Genomic DNA, 27,233 nt, shown 5'->3' on the forward strand with positions numbered 1-27,233 from the left:
GAGCTGAGCTCCCTGTGCTATTAAGCAGCTTTCCACTAGCTATCTATTTCACACAAAGTAGGGTATATATGTCAATAACAGTAGTTTTCTTACTCATCTCCCTGCCTCCAACCTTGCCCCTTGGAGTTTGTTCTCTAAACATCAGCCAGATCTCCTTCCTTTAAAAGATTAGTTCAGCCATGTCAGGCTAGAAAGGAGACTATCCTCATTCATTTTTTCAACAAACATCAATGGTCTATGTGCTACATGGAACTATTCTAAACACTGAGGACACAACAACGAACCAGATAGGCAATGTCCTCATAATTATGTGGTGCTACAGAATAATAGATAAATGAATAGCCCAAAGCATGGAATTGTAATAAATTCTATGAGGAGAACTAAACTAGAGCCATAATATTAGAAGTAGCTGGTGGAGGCTGCAGATTGACCTGGGAAAGATGGCTTTTAAAAAACAAAATCAGGAGCTTCCCTGGTGGTCCAGTGGTTAAAATTTCACCTTCCAATGCAGAAGGTGGGAGTACAATCCCTTGTTGGGGAACTAAGATCCCACATACCTCACAGTCAAAAAACCAAAACATAAAACTGGAGCAGTATTATAACAAATTCAATGAAGACTTTAAAAATGGTCCACATGAAAAAAATCTTAAAAAAAAAGCAAAACTAAAATCTAATAAGAAGACATGTCTACTCTCCACAGAAGGACTGAAGAAAGAATTTTTTACTTAGTGCTACATTTGCTCTTTATTATTTACCTTCTGAAAAAGACTTGACCAAGAGAAAAAGAACAAATATTTCCTAGTCTAGGAAATGGATTGTTATTATATATATATACATATATATATATATATATATATATATATATATATATATATATATATATAAAAGATTCTCTCCCTGATTTCACATGCTTTTCCTTATTTAATTTTGATTCCTGGCTAATTCATTTTTCAAAATAGAAGTAACATCAAAAAATACATTGAGAAACTTAGTATCTCTTATACTGAAATGCTAAAGGAATTTGTCAGTGACTTATGTGTCTGTAAACTAAATTCAGTATGCTTAGTAAAATCTGGCCATGATACTAATTAACTGCAATGAGAACAAGATATAATTAATTAAAATATTGAATCATCAGATCTGGGCTGACATGTGCTCTACATGCAGAGTGCCACCTGGAGCTGTGCAGTGTGATATCACTGATCAGAAACTGACTTACTGCCCATGCTTTCAAAAATCAGTAGAAATATAAAATATTACAGATTAGACACTTTATTTTACAGAGTGGGAATCTAAAGCCCAGTAAGTACATTTAGATGGTCAAAAGCAGTTCAGGCCTCCTAATTCATGCCAAGTGATCATTTTAATTAAAAAAGGAATAACCAAAGATGAAACATAGTAATACATTCTTACTGGGAATAAGGACCAGTGGAGCAAGTCAGGATCATTGGCAGGATGATTAGTTCTTTGAAATGATGATTTCATCTCACCGGATTTATCTTTCTCTATGGGAAGATCCCTTGGAGAAGGGAATGGCTACCCTCTCCAGTAACCTGGCCTGGAGAATTCCATGGACTGTATGGTCTGTGGGGTTGCAAAGAGTTGGACATGACTGAGGGACTTTCACTTCACTTCACTTCACTTCATACATATTTTTGCCATCTGATGCAAAGAGCTGAATCATTGGAAAAGACACTGATGCTGGGAAAGATTGAGGGCAAGGGGAGCAGGGGGAGACAGAGGATGAGATGGTTGGATGGCATCACTGACTCAATGGACATGAGTTTGAGCAAACTCAGAAAGATAGTGAAGGACAGAGGAACCTAGCATGCTACAGTTCATGGACTCTTAAAGAGCTGGACACAACTTAGCAACTGAGCAACAACAACAATACCACATCCAGACATTAATCCCACCTCTACAGACAACCCCACATGCACATTTCATTTAGGAAGAAGATCTTTATTGAATATAAATATTCAACATTTAAAAATTAAAGCAAGACCCCATTGATGAGATCATTTTATTCTTTACATCCCCTGCATGTCCTAAACATTTCAGTAGAGCCTTCAATCAATTGTTCCTCACAAAAAAAAGATATTGACAATTACTAGAATATTTTGCTCAATCAATAGAAGTTCCTTTCACATATTAAAAAAAAATTTCTCTCATAATAGTGATCAATTATTTGTAATTAGATTTTACTTTCCCTCATTTATCAAATTCTATGTTACTGAAAATGACAAATAGCCTCTGGAAATTAAAAAAAAAAAAAACAAAGAGTACAGTCAGAAATATGAAAACTCTTCTCTCTTAAGAACTTTTTGCTGGAAATTACACTCTGGGATTTCAAATTACAGTTCACATCAAAGCATATTCTCATATTTTAGGAAATTCATTGGCTCTGCCTGACTTTTTTTTAGGGCTGTATTTTTGATAATGGCTACTTAAAGAGAGAAAATCATTTTCTCAAACTAAGTCATTTTCTAATGAAATCAATGAGTTGTTGGCTATAGAGAGGGGAATAAAATAGGAATGAAGGAGGAATGAAGCTACTGCCATGGCTTTCAAGTCATGGTTTATACAGCCTCTGAGCTCCAGATGCATCCTTCAGTGGCTGATAGTGGGAGCAGAAGGAAGCAAAGTAAGGAGTAAGACAAAACTTGGAGGAGTACCCGGGGAGACACACAGATCCTTCTTCTTCACAGTGGAGTCCACTTATTTTGTGTATTAGGATTCAGAGGAAGGTGTTTATTAACAACCATTTTTGATAACACAAATCTAGTAAGCTGGCCCCTTCTTAACCAAGTTTTGCTGTTGTGAGAGGTGAACTTTAAAGTTTTTCAAGACACACACACACACAAGTAACCAAAGTGGGGGAAGGGTTCCATCTGACCCGGCAATTCAGCTCCTAGGTGTCTACCTGAGAGAAATCAAACTTGTGTCCACACAAAAACTTGCACATGAATGTATGATGTGTTGCAGGCATTACTCACAATAGCCAAATGAAGTGGAAACAGCCCAGATGTTCATCAACGCGGGAGCGGATAAACAAAATGTGGTCTGTTTGTACAGTGGAACGTTGCACAGCCAGGAAAGCAGAGAAGCACTGACACTCGCTGCAACAGAGAGTCTCTGAGAACACAAGGCTTAGGAGAGAGAAGCCAGACACCAAAGGCCGCACGGCGTGGGATTCTCTCTATTTAGAGCACCCACACAGACGTGAGAGGGAGGAAGAAAGAAAGAAAAGAAGGGAATAAAAGGAGAAGAGTTTACTGAAAATATAATAGGGTTCTCATAATTGTTGTTCAGTTGATAAGTCATGTCCAATTCTTTGTGACCCTATGGATTGTAGCATGTCAGGCTCCTCTGCCTTTCACTATCTCTCAGAGTTTGCTCAAATTTATGTCCATCAAGTTAGTGATGCTCTCTAATCATCTCACCCTCTGCCACCCCCTTCTCCAGTTGCCTGCATTCTTTGCCAGCATCAAGGTCTTTTCCAACGAGTCAGGTCTTCACATCAGGTGGCTTGGAACTTCAGCTTCAGCATCAGTCCTCTCAATGAATATCAACACCTAAAGGGTTGATTTCTTTTAGGATTGATTCATAGATTCTCACAGAATCCTAAAAAAAAAAAATCAACCACCTTGGACTAGATAGGGCAAAGACAAGAAACTAAAGAACTGCACCAGAGCTCAAACAGACCAGCGGCTCATGGTCCACCAATTTAATATTCCCAGGAAAATTTGATTACCTCAGCTGAATCACATACACATGGAGTAATATGTGACTGGTCAAGGGGATGGTTTCACGTGGTGCCAAAGTGACTGCTGAGGACTGACCTTTATAAAAAAGCAGATCTTCTAGAAGAAATGTGGGCTTGGCAGTGTTCATTGCAGCACTGTTTACAATAGCCAGGACATGGAAGCAACCTAGATGTCCATCAGCAGATGAATGGATAAGAAAGCAGTGGTACATATACACAATGGAGTATCACTCAGCCATTAAAAAGAATACATTTGAATCAGTTCTAATGAGGTGGATGAAACTGGAGCCTATTATACAGAGTGAAGTAAGCCAGAAAGAAAAACACCAATACAGTATACTAACGCATATATATGGAATTTAGAAAGATGGTAATGACAACCCTGTATGCGAGAGCAAAAGAGACACAGATGTATAGAACAGTCTTATGGGCTCTGTGGGAGAGGAAGGGGATGATTTGGGAGAATGGCATTAAAACATGTATAATATCATATAAGAAACGAATAGCCAGTCCAGGTTCGATGCAGGATACAGGAAGCTTGGGGCTGGTGCACTCGGATGACCCAGAGGGATGGTACAGGGAGGGAGGTGGGAGGGGGGTTCAGGATGGGGAATATGTGTACACCCATGGCGGATGCATGTTGATGTATGGCAAAACCAATACAATATTGTAAAGTAAAAAATAATAATAATAATTGAAAAAAAAATGTGGGCTTGGAAGACATTCCCCCTTCAATCCCAGCATATAACTTGCTAGCAGTTTGTAGATCAACCATATCACATTCTTGGATATGAAGCTAAAGGTCATTGTTACGGGTTGCATTGTGTTCCACCAAAATTTGTATATTGAAGTCCTAACCTCCAATATGTTACAATGTGATCTTATTTGGAAATAGGGCCTTTGCAGAGGTAATAAGTTAAAATGAGGTCACTAGGATAAGTCTTAATTCAGTATGACTGGTGTTTTTATATATATAAAGAAGAAGCTTGGGCACGTATGTGCACAGAAAGATGTGAAGTTACGGAGAGAAAACCATGTGAAAATGAAGATAGTCATCAATAAGCCAAGCAGGGAGGCTTAGAACAGATCTGGTCTTTAGAACTCTTGGAGGAACCAACACTGCTGACACCTTGACTTTGGCAGTTTTGCCCTCAGAACAGTGAGACAATCACTCCTGTTGTTTACGCCACCCAGCTTGTGGTACTTCGGTATGGCAGTCCTAGCAATCTAATAGTCATTTTAAGAGATAGTCTCTCTTTCTCCATAAATTCATCTCAGAGAAAGGAATAGTTTGAAGAGTCAGGCCACTTAGATTACTATATGATTTCAGGAAAGCCACTTGAATTTTCAGGGCACCTATTTCTTCATGTTCAGAACAGCCATGATACCTCAACTACGTACAACTTGCTTTGAAGTTTGGAGGATGAATGAAGACTGTATTTGAGAGTTCTTTAAAGAATGTGAAGCAATCTGACAAGAATGCTTTTTCTGCTTTAAAAAAAATAGACAAAGTTGCATCTATTTTACTTCTAGCCATCTGATACAAGAGTGTTAATCAGACAATGGGAAAATTTACAGTAGAGTCATTTTAAGCATTATTACCTTCACATTTGTACATTTCAAAGGTGGAAGGAAATGTGTGAAGTCTTCACAATGGCAAGAAAACCTAAGTTCACAATACCATGTACTTTAAAGTTTATTTTCTTTTGATATGTTAGAATTACTGTCCCCCTTATTTCCTAAAACTTTTCCATTTTATTTAGAGACAGTTGAATAATCCAGTGATTAATAAGAATCTTTTTAATGTTTAAAGAACTGGGAAGTAAATGCATTATAACATGGTCAAGATAAAAATACCATTCCATGTTACCTCTAGCTTGGTGCTTTTTATGATAACTTTGAGAAACTTTGAATGCCACAGATTGGATTTCAGCTTCATAAAACAGATGCATGTACACACGCTTGCTCTCTTTTGGATCATATTCTTGATCTAAGGTAACGGTTCTTGGTAACCAGTGACATGCTTTTACTGGTGTAATACTAGCTCGGAAGGCATCTCATCTCCATGCTGGATAAAGATTCAATTACTGAGTCTGTTACACTTGACTCTGTGGAATTTTGATGAGAGATTTTTGTAGGAGATTGCTTTGTGACAACTCTCTTGAAAGCCACAGTGAAATCTGAGCTTGGAAAGAGGCCTTCTGCTGAGTCTTTGCAAAGCTTCAGATAAATAAGATGCAGTTTCACTGGTCTATAAGTTCAGTGCAACAGGATTCCAAGCATTGTTCAAATATGTCCTTTGCTGAGTTTTTTTTTTTTTTTTTTATCATGACTATGTTCACTGTGCTTTTTAAGTTAAAGAAATAAGTTCAATTTCATTTTTCAATTAATTTAAAAACAAACTATAAATCTCACATACATCCTTAGGATGATCAAACTATTTCCAGTTTTTTACAAATAATAAATCCATTTAGAATTAAATTCACAAGTAGCATTTTAAAAATGATCTATATCCAGGATCATAAAACAGCTCTTCTTGTATTTTCTCCTTACTATTCTTCTCCACTAGATAATTGAACCAAATGCCTAATAGAGATGCTGACAGACTTGACAGAATGGCTGTTTTGTCATAGCTTTCTGCATACTTTTGTGGTTTTTTGTTTGTTTGTTTGTTTGTTTTCTGCATACTTTTGGACCCTCCAAACAACTGCTATGCTAGACAATGTGCTGAAAAGTTAACCTTCATTTTTCCTTATATAAACAGGTAATTTGATTTCCCTCATACATATTCTTAACTTTATATTATAAACATAATAATATATTATAACTAATATATTCTTCACTGAATTGGGTGTGTCTTAATCTGCATGTACTATTGTATTTACTGGGCTTCTTTTGTGGCTTGGATGGTAAAGAATATGCCTACAAAGCAGGAGACTCTGGTTCAATACCTGGGCCAAGAAAATCCCTGGAGAAGGCAATGGCTACCTGCTCCAGTTATTCTTGCCTGGAGAATTCTATGGACAGAGGAGTCTGGCAGGCTATAGTCCGTGGGGTCACAAAGAGTCAGATATGACTGAATGATGAACACACATACCTTGTATTTATTAGACAATGTATTGTAAGGACTGATGTTGAAGCTGAAACTCCAATATTTGGCCACCTGATGCAAAAAGCTGACTCATTGGAAAAGACTCTGATGCTGCGAAAGATTGAGGGCAGGAGAAGGGGACAGCAGAGGATGAGATGGTTGGATGGCATCACCGACTCAATGGACATGAGTTTGGGTAAACTCCGGGAGTTGGTGATGGACAGGGAGGCCTGGCATACTGCAGTTCATGGGGTCGCAAAGAGTCAGACATGACTGAGCGACTGAACTGAACTGAATAAATGACATTCAACATATATCCATTGTACGTTTATATAGTTATTTGATTGCCTTCCCCACTAGATTGCAAGATCATGGAGAAAAGGAAATGTTCTTTTTTGCTCACTCTGTAATGTCACTGTGTAATGCACTGCTTGACACATTAGAAATACTTAAAAACATATTTGATAAATAAACAATAATTGAATTCAGATGCGCATTCCTAAGTTCTAAATGTAATACCTAACATTAGTATCATCATCCCACTGACATTTAGTTCCTTCACATGGAAAAGCTAATTGACCAAAATAATCTGATAGAGTCACTTTGTTGTATTATCTATCTTAGTGCTGGTTTGTTGGTACTGATACAATGTATATCATACGACCGTGCATATTCTCACAACTGATGAAAATGTCAGTAACTTTAGAATCAACAGAGAAAATACGATTCTGTACACAGGAAACTCTTCTCCCAGAAATATTCAATACTCAAGAGTCTCCAAAATCCCCTTCCTCTTGCTACCAAACATTCTCTACTTTCTCCATGGCCTACAGAAAAAATATTCTTGTAAAAAGGGAAATCAGCTTTCTTTAGACAAACAACACCAGCTGCATTTTCTCTGATAATCTGAAGAATTCCAATTGTACTGAAAGAAAAAAGCACTCAATATAAAGTACCGTCATTTAGGAAGCGTTTTGCTTAGGGATAGATGTTAACGCCACTTGTGTAATCTAGAAATCTCCAGAGACCTATTTCCTAAAAAGAACAAAACTTACTCATGTATTTTTTAAAGTCATATATCATTGGTCTTTTAAAAAATAATTGTTTTATACTGTTTGTGGATTCTGTGTATCAGAAATTGGGAAAGGGCTCAGTGAGGAAGCACTAACTCTGTTCTGTGATGTCTGGAGTTTAAGCTGGGAAGACTTCAAGCATGGGGGTGACTATGAGAGGCTGAAATCCTCTGAAGGCTTGTTCACTGTTTGTGATAGTCACACAGGTCCAGTCAAGTTCATAGTTCAGTTCAGTTCAGCTCAGTCGCTCAGTCGTGTCTGACTCTTTGCGACCCCATGAATCTCAGCACATCAGGCCTCCCTGTCCATCACCAACTCCCGGAGTTCACTCAAACTCACGTCCATCGATTAGTGATGCCATCCAGCCATCTCATCCTCTGTCGTCCCCTTCTCCTCCTGCCCCCAATCCCTCCCAGCATCAGAGTCTTTTCCAATGAGTCAACTCTTCACATGAGGTGGCCAAAGTACTGGAGTTTCAGCTTCAGCATCAGTCCTCATTAACACCCAGGACTGATCTCCTTTAGGATGGACTGGTTGGATCTCCTTGCAGTCCAAGGGACTCTCAAGAGTCTTCTCCAACACCACAGTTCAAAAGCATCAATTCTTCGGCGCTCAGCTTTCTTCACAGTCCAACTCTCACAACCATGCATGACCACTGGAAAAACCATAGCCTTGACTAGATGGAGCTTTGCTGGCAAAGTAATGTCTCTGCTTTTGAATATGCTATCTAGGTTGGTCATAACTTTCCTTCCAAGGAGTAAGCGTCTTTTAATTTCATGGCTGCAATCACCATCTGCAGTAATTTTGAAGCCCAAAAAAAAGTCTGACACTGTTTCCACTGTTTCCCCATCTATTTGCCATGAGGCAATGGGACCAGATGCCATGATCTTAGTTTTCTGAATGTTGAGCTTTAAGCCAACTTTTTCACTCTTCTCTTTCACTTTCATCAAGAGGCTTTTTAGTTCCTCTTCACTTTCTGCCATAAGGATGGTGTCATCTGCATATCTGAGGTTATTGATATTTCTCCTGGCAATCTTCATTCCAGCTTGTGCTTCTTCCAGCCCAGTGTTTCTCATGATGTACTCTGCATATAAGTTAAATAAGCAGGGTGACAATATACAGCCTTGATGTACTCCTTTTCCTATTTGAAACAAGTCTGTTGTTCCATGGTAAATGAGCATAAACCTAATACCAAATGAAAAAAAAAAAATGACAGGTCACATCATAAGAAAGTTCAGGATGAGAATATTACTGTGGCCATAACTGGAAAATAAAATCAGCCACAGCATCCCTGCTATGAACTTTGTATTTATCATTTTCATATATTTTAAAATTTACAAATAGACCTTACAAATAGCTGAGAAAAGAAGAGAAGCTAAAGGCAAAGGAGAAAAGAAAAGATATACCCATTTGAATTCAGAATGCCAAAGAATAGCAAGGAGAGATAAGAAAGCCTTCCTCAGCGATCAATGCAAGAAATAGAGGAAAACAATAGAATAGGAAAGACTAGAAATCTTTTCGAGAAAATTAGAGATACCAAGGGAACATTTCATGCAAAGATGAGCACAATAAAGGACAGAAATGGTATGGACCTAACAGAAGCAGAAGATATTAAGAAGAGGTGGCAAGAATACATGGAATAACTATACAAAAAAGATTTTCATGACTCAGGTAATCATGATGGTGTGATCACTCACCTAGAACTTGACATTCTAGAGTGCAAAGTCAAGTGGGCCTTAGGAAGCGTCACTATGAACAAAGCTAGTGGAGGTGATGGAATTCCAGTTGAGCTGTTTCAAATCCTAAGAGATGATGCTGTGAAAGTGCTGCACTCAATATGTCAGCAAATCTGGAAAACTCAGCAGTGGCCACAGACTGGAAAGGGTCAGTTTTCTTTCCAATCCCAAAGAAAGGCAATGCCAAAGAATGTTCAAACTACCGCACAATTGTACTCATCTCACATGCTAGCAAAGTAATGCTCAAAATTCTCCAAGCCAGACTTCAGCAATACATGAACCGTGAACTTCCAGAAGTTCAAGCTGGATTTAGAAAAGGCAGAGGAACCAGAGATCAAATTGCCAACATATGCTGGATCATCGAAAAAGCAAGAGGGTTCCAAAAAAACATCTACTTTTGCTTTATTGACTATGCCAAAGCCTCTGACTGTGTGGATCATAACAAACTGGAAAATGGTTCAAGAGATGGGAATACCAGACCACCTTACCTGCCTCCTGAGAAATCTGTTTGCAGGTCAAAGAAGCAACAGTTAGAACTGAACTTGGAATAACAGACTGGTTCCAAATAGAAAAAGGAGTACATCAAGGCTGTATATTGTCACCCTGCTTATTTAACTTATATGCAGGATGAAAGTGAAAGTGAAGTTGCTCAGTCATGTCTGACTCTTTTCGACCCCATGGACTGTAGCCTACCAGGCTCCTCTGTCCATGTGATTTTCCAGGCAATAGTACTAGAGTGGATTGCCGTTTCCTTCTCCAGGGGATCTTCCTGACCCAGGAATAGAACCCAGGTCTCCCACATCATAGACAGATGCTTTACTGTCTGAGCCAATCATGAGAAATGCTGGGCTCGATGAAGCACAAGCTGGAATCAAGATTGCTGAGAGAAATATCAACAACCTCAGATACCCAAATGACACCACACTTATGGCAGAAAGTGAAGAAGAAATAAAGAGCCTCTTGATGAAAGTGAAAGAGGAGAGTGCAAAAGTTGGCTTAAAATTCAACATTCAGAAAACTAAGATCATCGCATCTAGTCCCATCACTTCATGGCAAATAGATGGGGAAACAACAGAAATGGTGAGAGACTTTATACTTTTGGGTTCCAAAATTACTGCAGATAGTGACTGCAGCCATGAAATTAAAAGACACTTACTCCTTGGAAGAAAAGGCATGACCAACCTAGACAGCATGTTAAAAAGCAGAGACATTACTTTGCCAACAAATGTCCATCTAGTCGAAGCTCTGGTTGTTCCAGTAGTCACATATGAATATGAGAGTTGGACTATAAAGAAAGCTGAGTGCTGAAGAATTGACGCTTTTGAACTGTGGGGTTGGAGAAGACCCTTGAGAGTCCCTTGGACTACAAGGAGATCCAACCAGTCCATCCTAAAGAAAGTCAATCCTGACTATTCATTGGAAGGACTGATGTTGAAGCTGAAATTCCAATACTTTGGCCACCTGATGCAAAGAAGCAACTCCCTAAAAAAGACCCTGATGCTGGGAAAGATTCCAGATGGGAGGAGAAGGGGACAACAGAGGATGAAATGGTTGGGTGGCATCACCAACTTGATGAACATGAAATTGAATAGGCTCCAGGAGTTGGTGTTGGACAGGGAAGCCCGGTGTGCTAAAGTCCATGGGATCGCAAAGAGTCAGACACAACTGAGCAACTGAATTGAAATGAAATGAACTGATTTTCATATATGTTTAAAATTTTAGTATATATGCATGCAGAAATAAAAATATATTTCAAGCCCTCTATAGATTTTTTCTCAATTTTCTTTTTAAAATTAATCCAGATAGCTATATGTAGCTCTAGTTCTATTAATTTCCATATAATAATTTTGGGGTAAGATTGCTTAGTTGCTCAGTCATGTCTGACTCTTTGTGACCCCATGAACTTTAGCCCATCAGGCTCCTCAGTCCATGGGGATTCTCCATCCCAGAACACTGGAGTGGGTTGCCATACCTCCTCCAGGGGATCTTCCCAACCCAGGGATTGAACCCAGGTCTCCCACATTGCAGGTGGATTCTTTGCCATCTGAGCCACCAGGGTTCTTCCTACTCCTGCTTATTTGATATTTTAAAGGCCCAGCAAAAGTGGACTTTCAGCACTCTTCAGTCTGCAATGATGTCTTGGTTATCAGCATGTTTATTGTAAGTTTTTATAACATGTTAACAGAAATAAAATAGAAATTGAAACAAGTTCATTGTCAAAAGTCTATGTGAATGTTTAACTCTTGTGTTCAATCTAAAAGAGCTTTTTAAAAAAATTTTTACAATGTAATACTTGTTTTTCAGTCACTAAATCCTGTCTGACTCTTTGCAACCATGTGGTCTGCAGCACGCCAGGCTCCTCTGTGCTCCTCTATCTCCTGGAATGTATTCAAATTCATGTCCTTTGAGTCAGGGATACTATCTAACCATCTCATCCTCTGCCATCCCCTTTTCCCTTTGCTTTCAGTCTTTCCCAGCATCAGAGTCTTTTCCTATGAGTCAACTCTTCACATCAGGTGGCCAAAAGATTGGAGCTTCTGCTTCAGCAGCAGTCCTTCCAATAAATATTCAGAGTTGATTTCCTTTAGGATTGACTGGTTTGACTCCCTTGCTGTCCAAGGGATTCTCAAGAGTTTTCCCCAGCACCACAATTCAAAAACATCAATTCTTTGGCATCTAACTCTCACATTTGTACATCACTGCTGAAAAAACCATAGCTTTGTCTATCTGGACCTTTGTCGGCAAAGTGATGTCTCTGCTTTTTAGTAGCTTTCTGGGTTTGTCATAGCTTTCTTTTCAAGGAATAAGGATTTTTTTAATTTCATGACTGCAGTCACCACCCTCAGTGTAATGCTTGCAATGTTATTTAAAAATGACAGTAAACTAGCTGAATAAATGAATCAATCAATCAGTGGACCAACCAATGCCCTGATGATTATCCAAGCAATCAGAGAACTGAAGACCTTCCATTATCTGGAGACAAACTTCCGGACTTGACTTGTCACACTCCCTCCTCCCTCTATTGACATTGGTGCCTTCCTTGGAATGCCTTCCATCACAATTTCTGTCAGTTCAAACCTTACCATCCTTCAAGCTGCATCTGAAAGTTGGTCTGGCAAAGTGACAAACACCCAGACTAATGATTCAGAAAAATCTAGTTCTGAATATCTGCTTAGTCACTTTTACAGGCTATGGGCTTGAGCGTGTTTTATATATTTTTAAGCTATGAAATATAAATAATAATTGTATTAACCTGATAGGTTTATTTAAAAATTGAAAAACTAATATATGAAAAACGCCTATCATGTGGTAAATTTTTGGTAGTATGAGCTTAAAAAGGTTTTGGGCATTTCCTTCATGATACTTTTCTTAAGCACCACATCCCAGTAGCATAGTGAAGTAGTTCCCACAATTGTTTGTTCCTCAGAATCACCTGGGTGATTTTTAAAAATCTAAATTCCTGGCTATGCCTCAGAATAATTAATCAAAGGATGATGTTTGGGAGGGGGAAAGAAGAAGTATTAGTTTTTCAAGTTCGCTAGGTGATTCCAATATGCAGACAAACTTGGGAAATATGGCAGTAATGTCTACCCAATCTGCCCGATCATAAAAATGATCTGGAATATTAATTATCAATTAGAAGAACCTTCACTCCAGATCTAAGAATCTGAATCTCCAAGACAGAGACACAGGATTCTGTATTTCTAACATGTCACAGGTAAATCTCATTATCAGGGAGGTAGGGAAACAAGCTATTGGTATATTAGACATACTTCTGTGTTCAGTTCAGTTCAGTTCAGTCACTCAGTCGTGTCCGACTCTTTGCGACCCCATAAATCGCAGCACGTCAGGCCTCCCTGTCCATCACCAACTCCTGGAGTTCACCCAGACTCACGTCCATCGATCAGTGATGCCATCCAGCCATCTCATCCTCTGTCGTCCCCTTCTCCTCCTGCCCCCAATCCCTCCCAGCATCAGAGCCTTTTCCAATGAGTGAACTCTTCACATGACTCTCTTAATTGTTTATAAGCTCCCTTTCAATGCAAGGACAGTGCCTCTTTTAAACTTTGCTTCTTAGCATAGTGCTTACATATATTGGGTATGGGGGAAATGTTCTGAGTTTAACTGAATTAAGAATCATCAAAGTCCAGGTTCGATGCACGATACTGGAAGCATGGGGCTGGTGCACTGGGACGACCCAGAGGCATGGTACAGGGAGGGAGGAAGAAGGAGGGTTCAGGATGGGGAACACGTATATACCTGTGGCGGATTCATGTTGATATATGGCAAAACCAATACAATATTGTAAAGTTAAAAAATAAAATTAAATTTTAAAAAAAAGAATCATCAAAGTAGAGTAATTATTATAAATGTTTCTCCAAACTGAAACCCTTATAATTTGTATTAAAAAAAAAAAGTGAAGGTGGGCCATTAGTATCCAAAATATAAACCCTTGAATATAATCTCACATCTGAAAAGTGTTGCCCTTCGTTTCAACTTTGCCACCATCTAGCTTCAGGACCTTGGAAAGCTGCATCACTTCCCTGCACCTCAGTTTCCTTCTGTGTATAATGCTGTGAATGGGCATGTAGGTAATATGTTTTCAAAGTTCATCCCTACTGAATACCAAACTAAGTCCAAATTTTATTAAGAATGCATAAGGAGAAACAGAAGCTACTGTTTCTCTATTTTAAAATGCCTCTTAATTATTTCTTCCTGAAAACAATTTCATCACTTTTCTATAACCAACCATTCTTTCACATTTTAGGTTGCTTTTTACCGCCTACAGATGAAACGTGCTCTGAGCCTTGATACCTCCGCCTTCCCATGAGGGCGACAGCCTCTATCGGTGCACTCTGCCATCCACACACGCGTCTATCTACACTTATCTTTATTCTGAGGCTTCTCTCTCTCTGTCTGGTTCATGAATTATGTGTCTGCTTTCTGTTTCCTGCCAGAGTGTTCACTCCTCACCAGTTAGCCATTTTTCATCAGTAGAAGCACAAAATCATCACCCTCATTGGTAATCCTCTCACTGTACCAAATGAAAAACGTATTTATTTTTGTTCCTGTATTTAACCCCATCTCTTTTCACTTTTCAGTGAACTGGCTTTAAGATTAAGATGAGAAGACTAAGAGAATAGATATAGAATGCTTATTCTCTGGTCTTATTATTATTCACTGATTATAACAGCATCACCTTCAGAAAGGATAAATAGCTGTTAACTTCCAATTCATTTTTCACTAATTATATGGAAAAAATGTATTGATATTGAAATGCATTTGACTCAATAAACTTAAATGACTTAAACACTATGCCTAAGAAACAATAGGTGTTAATGAGTATAATATTTATAGATAATTGATAGAAATAAAACTGTCATTGTTCATATTTTTAAAATATGCACTTAAAGATAATTCATTTTTAAATACATAAGAAAAAGTGAATATTAAAGGAAATAATAATGACAAAAATATATTATCATTTTTTGTCAAATCATAAATACATTTTTATGTCATCAAATGACATAAATATATTATGAAAATAATTTTAAGAGAAAAATAAGACTACAATCATAGTGCATGTCTCTTCAATAAGAGTATGCTTTTTTCAATACTGCCTTTTAGAATACGTGATTGAATGAGCTATCAAAAATGAGTTAAATTTTTATTACTAAATCTAATCCTGGATTGGGACCAAGATCTGCTTCATTTTGTCAATTGATGGCCTGAATGTTAGGTACAGGTCAAATGTCCATGATCATTCTGTAGGTCATTCAACTACCTACAGTCACAGTGAGTCATACAGCTTGACAGAACAGATGGAGATATTTTATGGTGATTCTGCTTCTGTAGCCAGATGAAACTATCAGAGAGATTCTTCAGCCAGACATTTGTAATCATTACCCTAAGTCTGAATAAATCAATAAATCTCTGTTCAGTGCTAGTAAATAATATAGGTGATAAAGTAGAAGATGAAGAAGAGCAAAGAATAACTGCCATTTCAATTTTTAAATGCATTTTGCGGACTGATCATACAAGAATGGTTGTTGAAGATACAGAGATAACTGGCATACCAGACAAATGGTTTTAATAAACTTTAGAAATATAATGCAATTGAGCCCCATTCCCACATCCATTGAATGCTGGTCCTCAGGATAATCACTTTGAACATGTTTACAATATTCTCCTCCATTGCTCTCTTTCAAAACTGTTCTGAAATATCTCTTTTGGTAGAGATATTTCAGAACAGTTTTGAAATATCTCTTTTGGTAGAGATATGTATTTTCCATATGACAGAATGACTTGCTTGTGATGGGTTCCAATTTTTTCATTGTCTTTGGTAAATGGATTATTAGCATATACAAATACATAGCAAAATGGTTAAGAGAGTTGAATCTGAATTAAAAATGCTTGGAGTTAAATCCCAGTCCAACCAATTTCTACCTGTAAGATCTTGACAAGTTACTTAACCCATCTATACGTAGATTTCCTTTTCTCTAACTCTACACATAATTTATTGAGAAGTTGTGAAGATTAAATGATTGAACATATATGTATGGATATATGTATATATCATAGGTATGTATATATGACAGACTAAGTAAGTAGTTGCTATTATTATTATATAATTAGAGAATATCCTTCTTTTGATTTTTTTGGTAAGAAGTTTTCTTTGAAGTTATTTATCTTTCACTTTGTAAATAATGCCTTTAACCATGCCAAATATATTTTCAAAATACTGTAAGATTTATTAGAAATAAACTTGATATAACCATTACAATAACAATTTTGACATAGTAATCTCAGTATGATGAATAGTATTATTATGTGTTAATTTTTCCAAAATTTTTAGAATACTTTTGAAATGGCTTTAATCTTTATATAAATTTAGGAGAAAATATTTATATGATATTTAATCTTTCTGCACATGTTCATAGCCTGTATCTCCATTTTCAAGCCTTCTTTTAAATGATACTCACTAGTATTTTATCAGAGAAGGCAATGGCACCCCACTCCAGTACTCTTGCCTGGAAAATCCCATGGATGGAGGAGCCTTGTAGGCTGCAGTCCATGGGGTGGCTAAGAGTCAGACACGACTGAGCGACTTCATTTTCACTTTTCACTTTCATGCATTGGAGAAGGAAATGGCAACCCACTCCAGTGTTCTTGCCTGGAGAATCCCAGGGACGGGGGAGCCTGGTGGGCTGCCGTCTATGGGGTCGCACAGAGTCAGACACGACTGAAGCGACTTCACTTTCACGCACTGGAGAAGGAAATGGCAACCCACTCCAGTGTTCTTGCCTGGAGAATCCCAGGGACGGTGGAGCCTGGTGGGCTGCCGTCTATGGGGTCGCACAGAGTCGGACACAACTGAAGTGATTTGGCAGCAGCAGTATTTTGTACTTTAATTCATATTGTTACTTTTATGCATTTTACATTTTTTATTTGATTTATTATGAATGGAATTATATTTTTCCATTGTATTTTCCAACAGGTAATTGCTGATATCTTAGGTTTGTTTTCCCCAAAGCAGATGCTAAGTCAAGGATTCCCATGCAATTAACTTTTTGAGTGTTTCCATGGAAAACTAGCAAGATAGTGAAAGGAAGGAGGATAGGGAAAGGATAACAGCCCAGCAAAGATACAGTCTCAGATCAAATTCTGCATAAAGCAACTTCAAGTTGATCCCACAGGGAGCAGTGATGTGTAAACTAAAACCCAAGGCACAGAAGCTAATGGCTTTCATATGCCCAAACATGTCAGTGTATGGTTACTGGGCACACGCAAGGAAATATAAATTCCCTGACATTCCTTGATGTTCATTCAAGCAATGTAAGGCACAAATATCCTTAAGGCAGTTATACAAAAATTAGGACCATAACTGCTGGGTTTTGGAAACAAAAGAGCGTAAGACTATGGCACATAGAACAGTAAAAAGTGATCTGGAAAGATCTTGGCAAAGCACCAAATGGTTTGCTTTGATCCCAGCATTACACTTCTCTGATCTACGCCCACCACACAATTCAGTTCAGTCCATCCTATAATAGATTCTTCAAAATGATGGCTGGTCACAATTTCTGAGTAAAAAGAACTTAGGGGAAAAATCCATATCTGGAACAGTAGCTATAATCGCAGTTATGCCTGATTAAGCTAAAATAATGCAGTCATTTCCAAAGACCCATCACTTTCTGTACAAGCCAACAGGAAGAGATAAATGGGAGTGTGAACATATCAACACCCTGCATCTTTGAAACATTTCATGGTGGCACTCATGTCTGCAATTCTCTGCAGGGATGCAGTGTTGCTTTCAGTTAAATATCCTGGTGAGGAGGGAAAGTTCAGAGGCTTCCACTTGCCCTTCCTGCTGTAACAGCCCTCACTTCCTGGATCAGAGGACCACTGCAGAGATCCTGTCAAATGCCAAGTGTGTCTGCCAGAGGTCAATTACACATTTAGGAACTGGAGAAATAACTGCAGGATGAGGCCATGGACCTTTTGGGCACTTGGTGATTCAAACTTGGAACATAACTTCAATTATTACCTGATTATCATAAGTTCCACACGAAATATCTAAACTCTTGGGGATTGACTAAGCCTTGGGGATTCAGAGTTTAGATATTTCATTATTTTCAGTGCACAATTACTCTAGTAATTGGCCTCAGATCTCTTTTGACAACACTGAAGGAAAGATAAATGATAGATCCCAATGGCAGGGTTTCGGTGGACCCCAAAGACTCCTTCAGTCTTGGTCTGTGAACTGCCTTCAGTCAGGAATTAAGAAAGAAGACATGATTTTCCTTTGCAGTTACTCAAATCATGAATTTGGCACACTGCTTGATATGTTTCCCTGAAAGATCCCCTGATTAATGAAATGGCAAACCACTCCAATATTTTTACCTGGAGAATTCCATGCAGCTGGTGCACTACAGTCCATGGAGTCACAGAGTCGGATATGACAGAGGAACTAACACTTTCACTTCAGAATTTTTATTGTTCTACATCAAGTAATGTTTTGCTAGTCTGCACATTTACCTTATTTTTAGGAAGATGAGATTTATTATCATCTGCAAAATATTTCTGTGGATTAAAACTTCAGTTTAAATGTACACTTAGTCTCTGGCAGTTAAATATTGCATTATTCTCATGAGGAACTCAGCTCAATGACAGCATCTTCCAACACTATACCTGGTCCATCAAAGATATTCCTATATTTTAAAGATATAAATGTTCCTCTCACCTATGTAATTTCTCAGTAATCTAGTGAAGGGAGTGCCCTTTCAGAAAAACCAATATGGGAAGGACCAGTTGCACATGATAAATCCATTCCAACTTGCCTATTTCCTTAAGCCCTTGGATTCTTTCCTCTATATTATACCAAGGAAGTTCTGATATCTCAACCTCATTGAGTAACCACTGAGTGACCACTGAGTCAAAAATTTTTACTCAACCAACCAGGTAAAATGCTAGAGACCTTTCCACCTGCCGCAACCAACACATTACATTCAGATTCACTGGTAGGTGCAGCCATATAAATAAATTTGACTTTTTCCATGCACAAGCATTTTGCAATTCATTTTGACATATGAGATATTTTCTCCCAGGTTACTGTGAGCATAACTGCTTGGAGCATGCTAAGAACTGATCCTAGTTACAATATACTTGAGGCAAATCTTGAGGAGAAAAGATGTATTTCTTATAAGATAACTGTACCAGGAAAAGTAATTAAAAAATCTTAATAAAAGCAGACTAATCAGAAACACAGAAGGGAAGGCTTCTTCCAAGGCATTATTTACAGAAGTTCAGAAAAGGAACCTCTGAGTGTTCAGATGTTCAATATTCTTAACATTATCCAAGTCTTCCCAAATGTTCTATTCCAAATCTCAGCAACTTTTCCTTCCCAAGTGATGCCTTGACTTCATATAAGAGATTTGATGAGGCTCTAAATTTATTTTATGTAACCCATACAATTAAGTTTTGTTTCTGATTTTCCAGAGAGATTATCGTAGAACTTTAGGAATGAGAGATGTTGTTTAGAATCATCATAGAAATTCTGTGACTCTCTGAATATGAGTTGGCTGAGAGTCACATAATTCAAGCGAGTTTAAGGATCTGAGATATAATTTTCATTCTGAAAGTCTCATTGCCCTGAGGAGCAGTCATCTCACTCCACATATTTTTGGTCATCATCAGAGTCATAACAGTTAGATGTGGCTACTTCAATTTTCCAAACATGTAGTTCCTCTTTTACTAAAGTATAGTTGATGTACAATATTATATGTTACACGTATACAATATAATGATTCACAATTTTTAAAGATTGTACTCTATTTATAGTTCCTATCAAATATTGACTATATTCCCATGTTCTACAATATATCCTTACAGCTTATTTTATAGGTGATAAGTTTGTACTTTGCAGTTCCCTACCCCAATATTGTACCTCCTGCCTTCCCTGTCCACAATGGTATCACCAGTTTTTTCTCTGTGTCTGTCAGTTTGCTTCATTTTTGTTTTATTCTCTTTTTGCTATTGTTGTTGTTTAGTCGCTATGTCATGTCTGACTCTTTTGCATCTCCATGGACTGTAGCCTGCCAGACTCCTCTGTCCATGGAATTTTCTAGGTAAGAATACTGGAGTGGATTGCCAATTTCCTTCTCCAGGGGAATCTTCCCAATCCAGCGATCAAACCCATGTCTCCTGTATTGGCAGGCAGATTATTTACCACTAAGCCACCAGGGAATCTAAAAAATACAACAAGCTAGTGAATCATATATTCACTAGGTAATTTTTAAGATTCCACATATGAGTTATATCAAACACTATTTGTCTTTCTTTGTTTGACTTATTTCACTTACCATATCCTCCAAGTGACGTATCCTCACTTACCATAATAATGTCCTCCAAGTCCATCCATGTTGGAAAGGGCAAAATTTATTCTTATTTGTAGCTGAGTAGTATTCCAGTGTGTGTGTGTATGTGTGTGTGTGTGTATGCCACATCTCCATCTATTCATCTGTTGATGTACACTTAGATTGCTTCCATATCTTGGCAATTGTAAAGAGTGCTGCTAAGAACATTCAGATTAGATCAGATCAGGTGCTCAGTCGTGTCCGACTCTTTCCGACCCCATGAATCGCAGCACGCCAGGCCTCCCTGTCCATCGCCAACTCCCGGAGTTCACCCAGACTCACGTCCATCGAGTCAGTGATGCCATCCAGCCATCTCATCCTCTGTCGTTCCCTTCTCCTCCTGCCCCCAATCCCTCCCAGCATCAGAGTCTTTTCCAATGAGTCAACTCTTCGCATGAGGTGGCCAAAGTACTGGAGTTTCAGCTTTAGCATCATTCCTTCCAAAGAAATCCCAGGGCCGATCTCCTTCAGAATGGACTGGTTAGATCTCCTTGCAGTCCAAGGGACTCTCAAGAGTCTTCTCCAACAACACAGTTCAAAAGCATCAATTCTTTGGTGCTCAGCCTTCTTCACAGTCCAACTCTCACATCCATACATGACCACTGGAAAAACAATAGCCTTGACTAGATGAATCTTTGTTGGCAAAGTAATGTCTCTGCTTTTGAGTATGCTATCTAGGTTGGTCATAACTTTCCTTCCAAGGAGTAAGCGTCTTTTAATTTCATGGCTGCAGTCACCATCTGCAGTGATTTTGGAGCCCAGAAAAATAAGGTCTGACACTGTTTCCACTGTTTCCCCATCTATTTCCCATGAAGTGATGGGATGGGATGCCATGATCTTCGTTTTCTGATGTTGAGCTTTAAGCCAACTTTTTCACTCTCCACTTTCACTCTCATCAAGAGGCTTTTGAGTTCCTCTTCACTTTCTGCCATAAAGGTGCTGTCATCTGCCTATCTGAGGTTATTGATATTTTCCCAGCAATCTTGATTCCAGCTTCTGTTTCTTCCAGTCCAGCATTTCTCATGATGTACTCTGCATATAAATTAAATAAACAGGGTGACAATATACAGCCTTGACGAACTCCTTTTCCTATTTGGAACCAGTTCTATGTCCAGTTCTAACTGTTGCTTCCTGACCTGCATACAAATTTCTCAAGAGGCAGGTCAGGTGGTCTGGTATTCCCATCTCTTTCAGAATTTCCCACAGTTTATTGTGATCCATACAGTCAAAGGCTTTGGCATAGTCAATAAAGCAGAAATAGATGCCTTTCTGGAACTCTCTTGCTTTTTCCATGATCCAGCGGATGTTGGCAATTTGATCTCTGGTTCCTCTGCCTTTTCTAAAACCAGCTTGAACATCAGGAAGTTCTTGGTTCACATATTGCTAAAGCCTGGCTTGGAGAATTTTGAGCATTACTTTACTAGCGTGTGAGATGAGTGCAATTGTGCAGTAGTTTGAGCATTCTTTGGCATTGCCTTTCTTTGGGATTGGAATGAAAACGGACCTTTTCCCGTCCTGTGGCCACTGCTGAGTTTTCCAAATTTGCTGGCATATTGAGTGTAGCACTTTCACAGCATTATCTTTCAGGATTTGGAATAGCTCAACTAGAATTTCATCACCTCCACTAGCTCTGTTCGTAGTGATGCTTTCTAAGGGCCACTTGACTTCACATTCCAGGATGTCTGGCTCTAGGTCAGTGATCACACCATCATGATATCTGGGTCGTGAAGATCTTTTTTGTACAGTTTTTCTGTGTATTCTTGCCACCTCTTCTTAATATCTTCTGCTTCTGTTAGGTCCATACCATTTCTGTCCTTTATTGAGCCCATCTTTGCATGAAATGTTCCTTTGGTATCTCTGATTTTCTTGAAGAGATCCCTAGTCTTTCCCATTCTTTTGTTTTCCTCTATTTCTTTGCATTGATCGCTGAAGAAGGCTTTCTTATCTCTCCTTGCTATTCTTTGGAACTCTGCATTCAGATGTTTATATCTTTTCTTTTCTCCTTTGCTTTTCGCTTCTCTTCTCTTCACAGCTATTTGTAAGGCCTCCCCAGACAGCCATTTTGCTTTTTTGCATTTCTTTTCCATGGGGATGGTCTTGATCCCTGTCTCCTGTACAATGTCACGAACCTCATTAGGATGCATTTATTTTCCCTTTTCTCCACTTCCTCACCAACACTTATTATCTGTGTTCTTTATGATGATAGGCATTCTGACAGGTGTGAGGTGATATCTTACTACGGTTTTTATTTGAATTTGGTAATGTTTGACAATATTGAACATCTTTTCATGTGCCTGGTAGCCATCTGCATTTCCACTTTGGAAAAATGTCTATTTTGTTCTTCTGCCTGTTTTTTAATTGGGTTGTTTTTTTTATGTTGATTTCTATCAGCTATTTATATATGTTGGCTATTAAGCCTTTATTGGTCACATCATTTGCAAATATTTTCTCCCGTTCAGTAAGTTGTCCATTTATTTGTAAAGATCCCTTTACCTTTGGTGATCTCTTAAGAAACTGATGCATTTAGGTATTGATATCATCTTCCTTTTACCTGCCTACGATTCAGGTTTGCTTCTTGAATACAGAGATTCATGTAGTCAATTACAGAAAATCTTAAGCTTTATCTCTTTAAATAGATTTTTTTCCTTCATTGGTTCAATTCTCTTCTAAAATTCCTAATAGTGTGAGTAAACATTTCATGACAAGTATATTTGATTATATTTTTCATTGCAAATTTTTTGTTTCCTTCTAAAATGTTTATTCTTTTTATTATTTGTGCTTCTTTCTCATATTTTCTATGTTGCTGTTGTTCTCATTCACTCTGCCTAATTTCCTTGTGTACTACTTTTAATGCAAACTTATATTCAGTGGACTTTTTCTGTGGAATTTTCATCTTGCCTGGGATAAGTCATCCCTCTTTGGAAGACACGTACCTTTTCTCACAGCATATGTAAACTATCTTATTTCATGCTGTTTATTTTGTCCATTTTTATGTTTTATTTGGGTTTCTCAAGTGACTCAGCTGGTAAAGAACCCACCTGCCAATGAAAGCAGGAGACACAAAAGATGTGAGTTCGATCCCTGGATCAGGAAGATGCCCTGGAGAAGGAAATAGCAACCCACTCCAGCATTCTTGCCTGGAAAATTCCATGGACAGAGAAGCCTGGTGAGTTACATTCCATGGGGTGGCAAAAAGTTGGACATGACTGAGTATGCATACATGTTTATTATTTGTCTTTCACTATGCACATTATGTTTTGCTGCTTTTGAATCAACTTAAATTCAATTATCAGCTTGTGGTTCCCTTAGACACATGAGAAGTGTAAATTTAAACTCCAAACTAATGTGGCTGCACATTTGCAATGGAGACCTTTTGTTCATGGTTGTCTTCTTTCTTTGTTCATGAGAAATGTTTCTAGATTGTTGTTTTTATTTTTTCCATCTAATCTTTTACTAGTAATTACTTTAGCCCTTTTGATTCTCAGCTTTCTTCAGGAGCTTCACTTCCAAACTCCTCCACACATAGGTCCAAGGCCTGGTCTCCTGGGAGAGCTTCTAGCTTTTCTGGAACTCTTCTGCACGAAAGTTGTGGATTTCAGTTTTATTTTCTAATTACTTTTCTCTCTCTCTTTTTTTTTAACCTCAAGGGATTCACTTCCATTACAGTGAATACATTAAAAAATGATTTGCTATATTTTATCCACATAGTAATGCATGTTTCTAGTGAAACTTTTCAGGGTATGTATTATGCATTATTGCCAAAATTACAAATCCTGAAATTTTCATTTTAAAACTTCATCTTTGATCTGAGACCTCCTTAAAAATAATTTTTAATTTCCACATATTTGTGATTATTTTTGCTTAATTTTGAGATTCATTGAAGGGTTATTCTGAAATATGACCCAACTGAGGAATTTACTGATGTTTCCTGTGTGGTCTAGTATATCATTGATTTGATAAATGTAAGGAAAATGAAAGTGTTGAAATATTTTTAAAGGAAGAAATGTCAGTTATCAATTTAATAATTAAATCCACTAAATAGACTGTTTAATGTCTTTACTTTATGTCTTATCACTTGTCAAAAATTGAAAGTAGTCATGTTCAAAACCATTGCACTGTCTTATTTCCTTCCCATTTCCTCTAGCAGTTTCTACTCTGTATATGTTAATATACTGTTATTTTCTGCATAGATTTTGATTCTTCTGTATCTTCAGTGTGAATAGTAGCCTTTATCTTTTTTCCACTTACTGGTTTTGTTTTGTAATTATGCCTCAGTGGATATTCATAATCTCACGCCTGATAAATAATAGAATTTGCTGAATATGCCTTTGCCTATCTTTTTATTGTTTATTTTTCCTCATACTTTGTTTTGGGTTATTTTTTGTATGTACATGTTTAGATATTTTGGAGTGTGTTTTAATGGTGAGCTTAACCTGTTTTTCATTTACGATTGTGTATGAAATATTTAGTCACATGAGTATCACTGTGATTCATGCTCTATTTATTTTCTGCTTTCTTTCTGTTTCCTTTTCACTGGTCTTTCTCCACATAGATATTTTCTTTGCTTAGTTTCTACAATAATTTATAAGCCACTCTATTTTTATTTTTCTACTGATTACTTAAAATTTAACATTTGAAAAGTGTATTGTAATATATATATTTAAATTTTCTACTTCAGTGCAGAAGTGCCATTCACTGACTTCCTCCTATGAAAGATAAGAAACCTAGCAGGCTTTACTTCCATGCCTCTTGCCATCAACCTCATACCACTGCCCAGTTTTAATAAAAGATAATCTGGATTCAGTGGTTTGATTTGTTATTAATGTTTGCTATGTATCTTCCCTTAATTTTTTAATATTTACTTGAAATTTTACAGCTGTTGATAAAAAGAAGCAATGTTCAAATAGTTTCAGTGCTTACTGGTTGACATTTTATACCGCAACTTCCTCATTTTTGTGATCTCTGAATTAATCTCTTGTTTGACTGGTGAATTTCTTTCTTTTTTTCTTGAAGTGAATGTTGGCAGCCTATTTTCTGAGAGTTTGCATACGAGAAAAGAACTTTCTGTTGCCAAAGCACATGACCAATAATCTGGCTGAGTACAGGATTTTTCATTGCAAACACTACCCCTCAAAAAAAACTATTACCCCATTTTTTCCCTAGGCATTTAGCAGTGGAGGATTAATTCTTATATCCTGATGTGCGTGCTTTTTTTTTTTTTTTCTCTTTTAAAAATATATATTAGGTCAGAGATCCAGTTGTCCTTGGAGAAAAAGTGAAGTTATCAACTCTCTGCATAAGTCAAACAGGGCCTCTGCCTCTCTTCAACAGTTTTTCCCTGTTGTCTTTGCCTGACAGGATACAATTTATCATTTGCCCAGCTTCTCACACCAGACAAATGGCTTGGCCACACTGAGGTCCTTCGATGTTGGGAACCAACCTCCATGTTGTAAACTCTCTGCTTGGTTGGAATTATTCATTCCAGGAACAAATCCTACAAATCTCTAATTCTACTGATGGAGCCCCAAACCACATGTTTGAAAAAGAGAAAAGCAATTCAAGTATAATTGCTATAAGTCTACTTCACCTCCATCATTCACCTGCTGATTTAGCTAGTAAAAATTATTTTATTTCCTAGCCTCATTTTTTCATATTCATGTATATTTCTCAATCCAATCGTTGCTCTTCATAAGAAGATGTATATGGCCCAGCCTCTTAATTCTCAATATCAACACAAAACAAAAACTCCTTGGCATAAAAGTAAATTGTACATATCCATGAAATACATAGTAAATGGCCCTGCTTTGACTTTTGCTGAGCTGAACTTGATTACCTGTGCATTCTGCTTTTGTGAAGGTTATTAAAGGAAATCATCTTGACACTCATAAGTGCATTTGGTGAAATAGTGTACATTACATGGTACAGTAAGGCTGTCATCTATAAGTTCAGCCTTAACCTAAGTTTTCGCTAAGAAGGGACATTTCTCATTTTGTTTTCAAGGTATATCCTCATCTCTAAACTTAGGCTATTGTAGCTCAGTTTCAGTAACTGCGTTCTGCCCTAGTAAAGCTGTATCTTTTCTATTAAGTCTTTGTGCTGCCTTGTCCTTATCAGTTTGCCTAGTTATTAGAGTGCTGCCCCAAGCTCCAGTCCTTGTGATTGAACAAGGTCTATCTGGCATTAGCTAAACTGCTCTGACATAGACTCTTCCTACACAAGAGTTCTCAGTCTAGTATTCTCTTTGCATTTCTTGGCCACTGCCACACCTTCTTCAGAGCCTTCTAATTTCCTTCCAATTGCATACTTTAGAGGCTTTCCAAAAAAATCTCCACACCTCAGTGGGCCCATGTGACCCTAAGAACCTACGTTCCTAAATTCAATCTGTCCTACCATTCCACAAGCCCACAGTTCTAGCACAATACTTCTTTTTCCTGGAAAATATTTTGGTGCTGAAACATTAAAACTAAATGAAAAGAAGAAAATATGCACAGGAAGAAATTTTTTCAGGATTTTTCATTGCAAATGAAAATTCTGTCCAAATATTTTTTTCTTTTAACCCCAAAGAGCAGAAGCTACCATTTGTTAGGCACATAGTTAGTTCCAATTTTTTTCTTTTTCTTTTTGAGTTTATTTATTTATTTTAATTGGAGGGTA

The 27,233-nt window shown here is 37.7% G+C and overlaps 1 long non-coding RNA gene across 1 annotated transcript in view; it reads right to left on the reverse strand.

The window, feature by feature from the left end:
* Positions 1–5,449: 5,449 nt before the first annotated feature.
* Positions 5,450–27,233, reverse strand: part of LOC147359311 (uncharacterized) — a 36,304-nt gene continuing 14,520 nt past the window's right edge. Inside the window, exon 2 of the long non-coding RNA XR_015140229.1 lies at positions 5,450–9,115. This is a non-coding gene — a long non-coding RNA (uncharacterized LOC147359311). The remainder of the gene's footprint in view (positions 9,116–27,233) is intronic.

This window comes from Bos grunniens, chromosome 14 (genome assembly GCF_055505025.1).
Source record: "Bos grunniens cultivar Pamir isolate PY7600 chromosome 14, Bosgru_T2T1.0, whole genome shotgun sequence".
In the NCBI taxonomy this organism is placed as follows: domain Eukaryota; kingdom Metazoa; phylum Chordata; class Mammalia; order Artiodactyla; family Bovidae; genus Bos; species Bos grunniens.